Raw genomic sequence first — 6,447 nt, 5'->3', positions numbered from 1 at the left:
AGTTGTTGTTTAAGAATGTTAAATATGTTGGCTCTTGAAAGAATGATGACTAGGAGACATGTTATTTGATAATCTAAAAAATCATAAAAATGATTCTTGAAGCAAGAAAAAGCAGCAAAGAACAAAGCTTGCAGAAAAAAAAAATTAGGCGAAAAAAAAAATTTAGAAAAAAATAAAGAAAAAGCAAGCAGAAAAAGCCAAAGCTCCCAAAACCAAGAGGCAAGAGCAAAAAGCCAATAACCCTTAAAACCAAAAGGCAAGTGGTGCACGAAATTGTGTTCCATGTTCTTTGTACTTGTGTGAGAGTAACAATATATAATTGTATTGAATCCTCATTGTGGCTCTATGTATGTGTGGACACAACTCCGTTCAACTAACCAGCAAGTGTACTGGGTCGTCCAAGTAATAAACCTTACGTGAGTAAGGGTCGATCCCACAGAGATTGTTGGCTTGAAGCAAGCTATGGTCACCTTGCAAATCTCAGTCAGGCGGATTTAAACATGATATTTTATTAGATTAAAATAAACAATAAAAGGGATAGAGATACTTATGTAGATTCATTGGCAGGGATTTCAGATAAGCGAATGGAAATGCTTTTCGTTCCTCTGAACCTCTGCTTTCCTGCTATCTTCATCCAATCAGTCTTACTCCTTTCCATGGCTGGCTGTATGCAAGGGCATCACCGTTGTCAGTGGCTACATCCCCTCCTCTCAGTGAATCTTATGCTCACGCACCCTGTCACGGCACGGCTATTCATCTGTCGGTTCTCGATCATGCTGGAATAGGATTCACCCTCCTTTTGCGTCTGTCACTAACGCCCAACAATCGCGAGTTTGAAGCTCGTCACAGTCATTCAATCATTGAATCCTACTCAGAATACCACAGACAAGGTTTAGACCTTCCGGATTCTCTTGAATGTCGCCATCATTCTAGCGTACGCCACGAAGATTCTGGTTAGGAGATCTAAGAGATACTCATTCTAGCTTAATTCATGTAGAACAGAAGTGTTTGTTAGACACGCGTTCATAAGGGGGAAGGATGATGAGCGTCACACATATTCATCACCTTCATCACGTTCTTGGGTGCGAATGGATATCTTAGAAGCGAAATAAGAAGAATTGAATAGAAAACAGTAGTACTTGCATTAATCTTTGAGGAACAGCAGAGCTCCACACCTTAATCTATGAAGTGTAGAAACTCTACCGTATGAAAATACATAAGTGAAGGTCCAGGCATGGCCGAGATGGCCAGCCCCTTAAAACGTGATCAAAGGATCATAAGGTAATCCAAAGATGCCTAATACAATAGTAAGAGGTCCTATTTATAATAAACTAGTCACTAGGGTTTACATGAGTAAGTAATTGATGTACAAATCCACTTCCGGGGCCCACTTGGTGTGTGCTTGGGCTTGGGCTTGAGTGTTACACGTGCAGAGGCCATTTGTGGAGTTGAACGCCAGTTTCTGTGCCAGTTTGGGCGTTCAACTCTGGTTTTGGATCCTTTTCTGGCGCTGGACGCCAGATTTGGGCAGAAGGCTGGCGTTGAACGCCAGTTTACGTCATCAATTCTTGGCCAAAGTATGGACTATTATATATTGATGGAAAGCCCTGGATGTCTACTTTCCAACGCAATTGGAAGCGCGCCATTTCGAGTTCTGTAGCTCCATAAAATCCACTTTGAGTGCAGGGAGGTCAGAATCCAACAGCATCAGCAGTCCTTTTTCAACCTCTGAATCTGATTTTTGCTCAAGTCCCTCAATTTCAGCCAGAAAATACCTGAAATCACAGAAAAACACACAAACTCATAGTAAAGTCCAGAAATGTGAATTTAACACAAAATCTATTAAAAACATCCCTAAAAGTAACTAGATCCTACTAAAAACATACTAAAAACAATGTCAAAAAGCGTATAAATTATCCGCTCATCACAACACCAAACTTAAATTGTTGCTTGTCCCCAAGCAACTGAAAATCAAAATAGGATAAAAAGAATAGAATATACTATAAATTCCAAACTATCAGTGAAACAGAGCTTCAATCATATGAGCGGGACTTATAGCTTTTTGCCTCTTGAATAGTTTTGGCATCTCACTTTATCCATTGAGGTTCAGAATGATTGGCATCTATAGGAACTTCAGATTTCGAATAGTGTTATTGACTCTCCTAGTTCAGTATGATGATTCTTGAACACAGCTTCTTTATGAGTCTTGGCCGTGGCCCTAAGCACTTTGTTTTCCAGTATTACCACCGGATACATAAATGCCACATACACATAATTGGGTGAACCTTTTCAGATTGTGACTCAGCTTTGCTAAAGTTCCCAATTAGAGGTGTCCAGGGTTCTTAAGCACACTCTTTTTTTTTTTGCTTTGGACCTTGACTTTAACCGCTCAGTCTCAAGTTTTCACTTGACACCTACACGCCACAAGCACATGGTTAGGGACAGCTTGGTTTAGCCGCTTAGACCAGGATTTTATTCCTTTAGGCCCTCCTATCCACTGATGCTCAAAGCCTTGGGATCCTTTTTATTTGCCCTTGCCTTTTGGTTTTAAGGGTTATTGGCTTTTTCTGCTTGCTTTTTCTTTTTCTTTCTATTTTTTTTCTATTTTTTTTCGCCCCCTTTTTTTTTTCTTTTTTTTTTTCTGCAAGCTTTGTTCTTTGCTGCTTTTTCTTGCTTCAAGAATCATTTTTATGATTTTTCAGATTATCAAATAACATGTCTCCTAGTCATCATTCTTTCAAGAGCCAACATATTTAACATTCTTAAACAACAACTTCAAAAGACATATGCACTGTTCAAGCATACATTCAGAAAACAAGAAGCATTGTCACCACATCAATATAATTAAGCTAAGTTCAAGGATAAATTCGAAACTCATGTACTTCTTGTTCTTTTGAATTAAAACATTTTTCATTTAAGAGAGGTGATGGATTCATAGGACATTTATAACTTTAAGACATAGTCACTACTAACTACTAATGATCATGTAATGAAGGCACAAACATAGATAAGCACATAATATAGAAGACGAAAAACAGAGAAAGCAAGAACAAGGAATGAATCCACCTTAGTGATGGTGGCGTTTCCTTCTTGAGGAACCAATGATGTCCTTGAGCTCTTCTATGTCTCTTCCTTGTCTTTGTTGCTCCTCCCTCATTGCTTTTAGATCTTCTCTGATTTCATGAAGGATGATGGAGTGCTCTTGATGTTCCACCCTTAGTTGCTTCCAATAATTGTGTGGAAGAAAATGTATCCCCTGAGGTATCTCAGGGATTTCTTGATTTGCAGTCAAATATTCTACCACTGAGCTATAGACCCTTGATGGAAGCTTTTGTCTTCCCTTTCCTCTTTCTAGAGGTTTCTCTGGCCTTAGGTGCCATCAATGGTTATGGAAAAAACAAAAAAGCTATGCTTTTACCACACCAAACTTAGAATGTTGCTCGCCCTCGAGCAAAAGAAGAACGAATAGAAGAATAAGAAGAAGATATGGAGGAGATGGATGGGAGTGTGTATTCGGCCATATGGGTGGGATTGGGTGGGAGAGAGATGTTGAATTTTTGAAGGTAGTGGGTGTATGGATGTGAGTGGTAAATGGGAAAAAAAAGAAGGGATGATCATGAATGGAAAGAGAGATGATGAGGTAGGTGGGGATCCTGTGGGGTCCACAGATCTTGAGATGATCCTGTGGGGTTCACAGATCCTGAGGTGTCAAGGCATTTACATCCCTGCACCAATTTAGGCATGTAAAATGCCCTTGCACACAACTCTGGGCGTTCAGCGCCAGGTTGGTGCCCTTTTTGGGCGTTCAACGCCCCTTTGCTGCCATTTCTGGCGTTGAACGCCAGAACCATGCTTGTTCTGGGCGTTCAGCGCCAGGATGCTCCCATTCTGGGCGTTCAGCGCCAGAACTATACTCTGTTCTGGCGTTTGAACGCCAGACAGATGCTCCTCCAGGGTGTGATTTTTCTTCTGCTGTTTTTGATTCCGTTTTCAATTTTTATATTTATTTTGTGACTCCTCATGATCATGAACCTATAAAGACACATAACTAAGAAAAATATAGTTAGATAAATAAACATTGGGTTGCCTCCCAATAAGCGCTTCTTTAATGTCAATAGCTTGACAGTGGGCTCTCATGGAGCCTCACAGATGTGCAGAGCTTTGTTGAGACTCTCCAACACCAAACTTAGAGTTTGGATATGGGAGTTCAACACCAAACTTAGAGTTTGGTTGTGGCCTCCCAACATCAAACTTAGAGTTTGACTGTGGGGGCTCTAGTTGACTCTGCTTGGAGAGAAGCTTTTTCTGCTTCCTCTCCATGGTTGCAGAGGGAGATCCTTGAGTTTTAAACACAAGGGAGTTCTCATTCCATTGAAGGAATATTTCACCTCTGTCAACATCAATCACAGCTCTTGCTGTGGCCAGGAAAGGTCTTCCTAGGATGATGGATTCATCCTCTTCCTTTCCAGTATCCAGGACTATGAAATCAGTAGGTATGTAGAGGCCCTCAACCTTTACTAGTACATCTTCTACTTGTCCATAAGCCTGTTTTCTTGAGCTGTATGCCATCTCCAGTGAGATTTTAGCAGCTTGCACCCCATAGATTCCCAGTTTCTCTATTACAGAGAGGGGCATGAGGTTTATCCCTGAACCAAGGTCACACAGAGCCTTAAAGATCATGGTGCCTATGGTACAAGGGATTATGAACTTTCCAGGATCCTGTCTCTTCTGAGGCAATGTCAGTTGACCCAGATCACTTAGTTCATTGATGAACAAGGGAGGTTCAACTTCCCAAGTATCAATGCCAAACAATTTGGCATTCAGCTTTATGATTGCACCAAGAAACTTGGCAGTTTGCTCTTCAGTAACATCCTCATTCTCTTCAGAAGAGGAATACTCATCAGAGCTCATGAAGGGCATAAGGAGGTTCAATGGAATCTCTATGGTCTCTAAATGAGTCTCAGATTCCTTTGGTTCCTCAGAGGGGAGCTCCTTATTGACCACTGGACGTCCCAGGGGGTCTTCCTCCTTAGGATTCACGTCCTCTCCTCTCCTCACAGGTTCGGCCATGGCGCTTATGTTAATGGCCTTGCACTCTCCTTTTGGGTTCTCTTCTGTATTGCTTGGGAGAGTACTAGGAGGGATTTCAGTGATCCTTTTACTCAGCTGGCCCACTTGTGCTTCCAGATTTCTAATGGAAGACCTTGTTTCATTCATGAAACTTACAGTGGCCTTAGATAGATCAGAGACTAGATTTGCTAAATTAGAAGCATTTTGTTCAGAGTTCTCTGTCTGTTGCTGAGTTGATGATGGAAAAGGCTTGCTATTGCTATACCTGTTTCTTCCACCATTATTAAAGCCTTGTTGGGGCTTTTGATCCTTCCATGAGAAATTTGGATGATTTCTCCATGTTGAGTTTTAGGTGTTTCCATAAGGTTCACCTAAGTAATTTACCTCTGCTATTGCAGGGTTCTCAGGATCATAAGCTTCTTCTTCAGAAGATGCCTCTTGAGTACTGTTGGATGCAGCTTGCATTCCATGCAGACTCTGAGAGATCATATTGACTTGCTGAGTCAATATTTTATTTTGAGCCAATATGGCATTCAGAGTATCAACTTCAAGAACTCCCTTCTTCATAGGCATCCCATTACTCACAGGATTCCTTTCAGAAGTGTACATGAACTGGTTATTAGCAACCATGTCAATGAGTTCTTGAGCTTCTGCAGGCGTTTTCTTTAGGTGAATGGATCCACCTGCAGAAGTGTCCAGTGACATCTTTGATAGCTCAGATAAACCATCATAGAATATATCCAGGATGGTCCATTCTGAAAGCATGTCAGAAGGACACTTTTTGGTCAACTGTTTGTATCTTTCCCAAGCTTCATAGAGGGATTCACCTTCTTTCTGTCTGAAGGTTTGAACATCAGCTCTAAGCTTGCTCAGCTTTTGAGGAGGAAAGTACTTGGCTAAGAAAGCCGTGACCAGCTTATCCCAAGAGTTCAGGCTGTCTTTAGGTTGAGAATACAACCATAATCTAGCTCTGTCTCTTACAGCAAAAGGGAAAAGCATGAGCCTGTAGACTTCAGGATCTACTCCATTAGTCTTAACAGTATCACATATCTGCAAGAATTCAGTTAAGAACTGAAAAGGATCTTCAGATGGAAGTCCATGAAACTTGCAGTTCTGCTGCATCAGAGAAACTAACTGAGGTTTCAGCTCAAAGTTGTTTGCTCCAATGGCAGGAATGGAGATGCTTCTTCCATATAAATTGGAATTAGGTGCAGTAAAGTCACCAAGCATCTTCCTTACATTATTATTATTTTCGGCTGCCATCTCCTTCTCCTGTTAGAAAATTTCTGAAAGGTTATCTCTGGATTGTTGTATTTTAGCTTCTCTTAATTTTCTCTTCAGAGTCCTTTCAGGTTCTGGATCTGCTTCCACAAGAAT

General features: G+C 40.9%; 1 non-coding gene across 1 annotated transcript; it reads left to right on the top strand.

Annotated features, from left to right (window-relative positions):
* Nucleotides 1-5,829: 5,829 nt before the first annotated feature.
* Nucleotides 5,830-5,937, top strand: LOC148553993 (small nucleolar RNA R71). Its single transcript, XR_015893239.1, has one exon. It is a non-coding gene; the product is annotated as a small nucleolar RNA R71 (small nucleolar RNA).
* The last annotated feature ends 510 nt before the right edge of the window (nt 5,938-6,447 follow it).

The sequence above is a fragment of the Arachis ipaensis genome, chromosome B7, assembly GCF_059453495.1.
Source record: "Arachis ipaensis isolate K30076 ecotype BB chromosome B7, ASM5945349v1, whole genome shotgun sequence".
NCBI classification, from domain to species: domain Eukaryota; kingdom Viridiplantae; phylum Streptophyta; class Magnoliopsida; order Fabales; family Fabaceae; genus Arachis; species Arachis ipaensis.
This window is presented reverse-complemented; position numbering and strand designations above follow the sequence as displayed.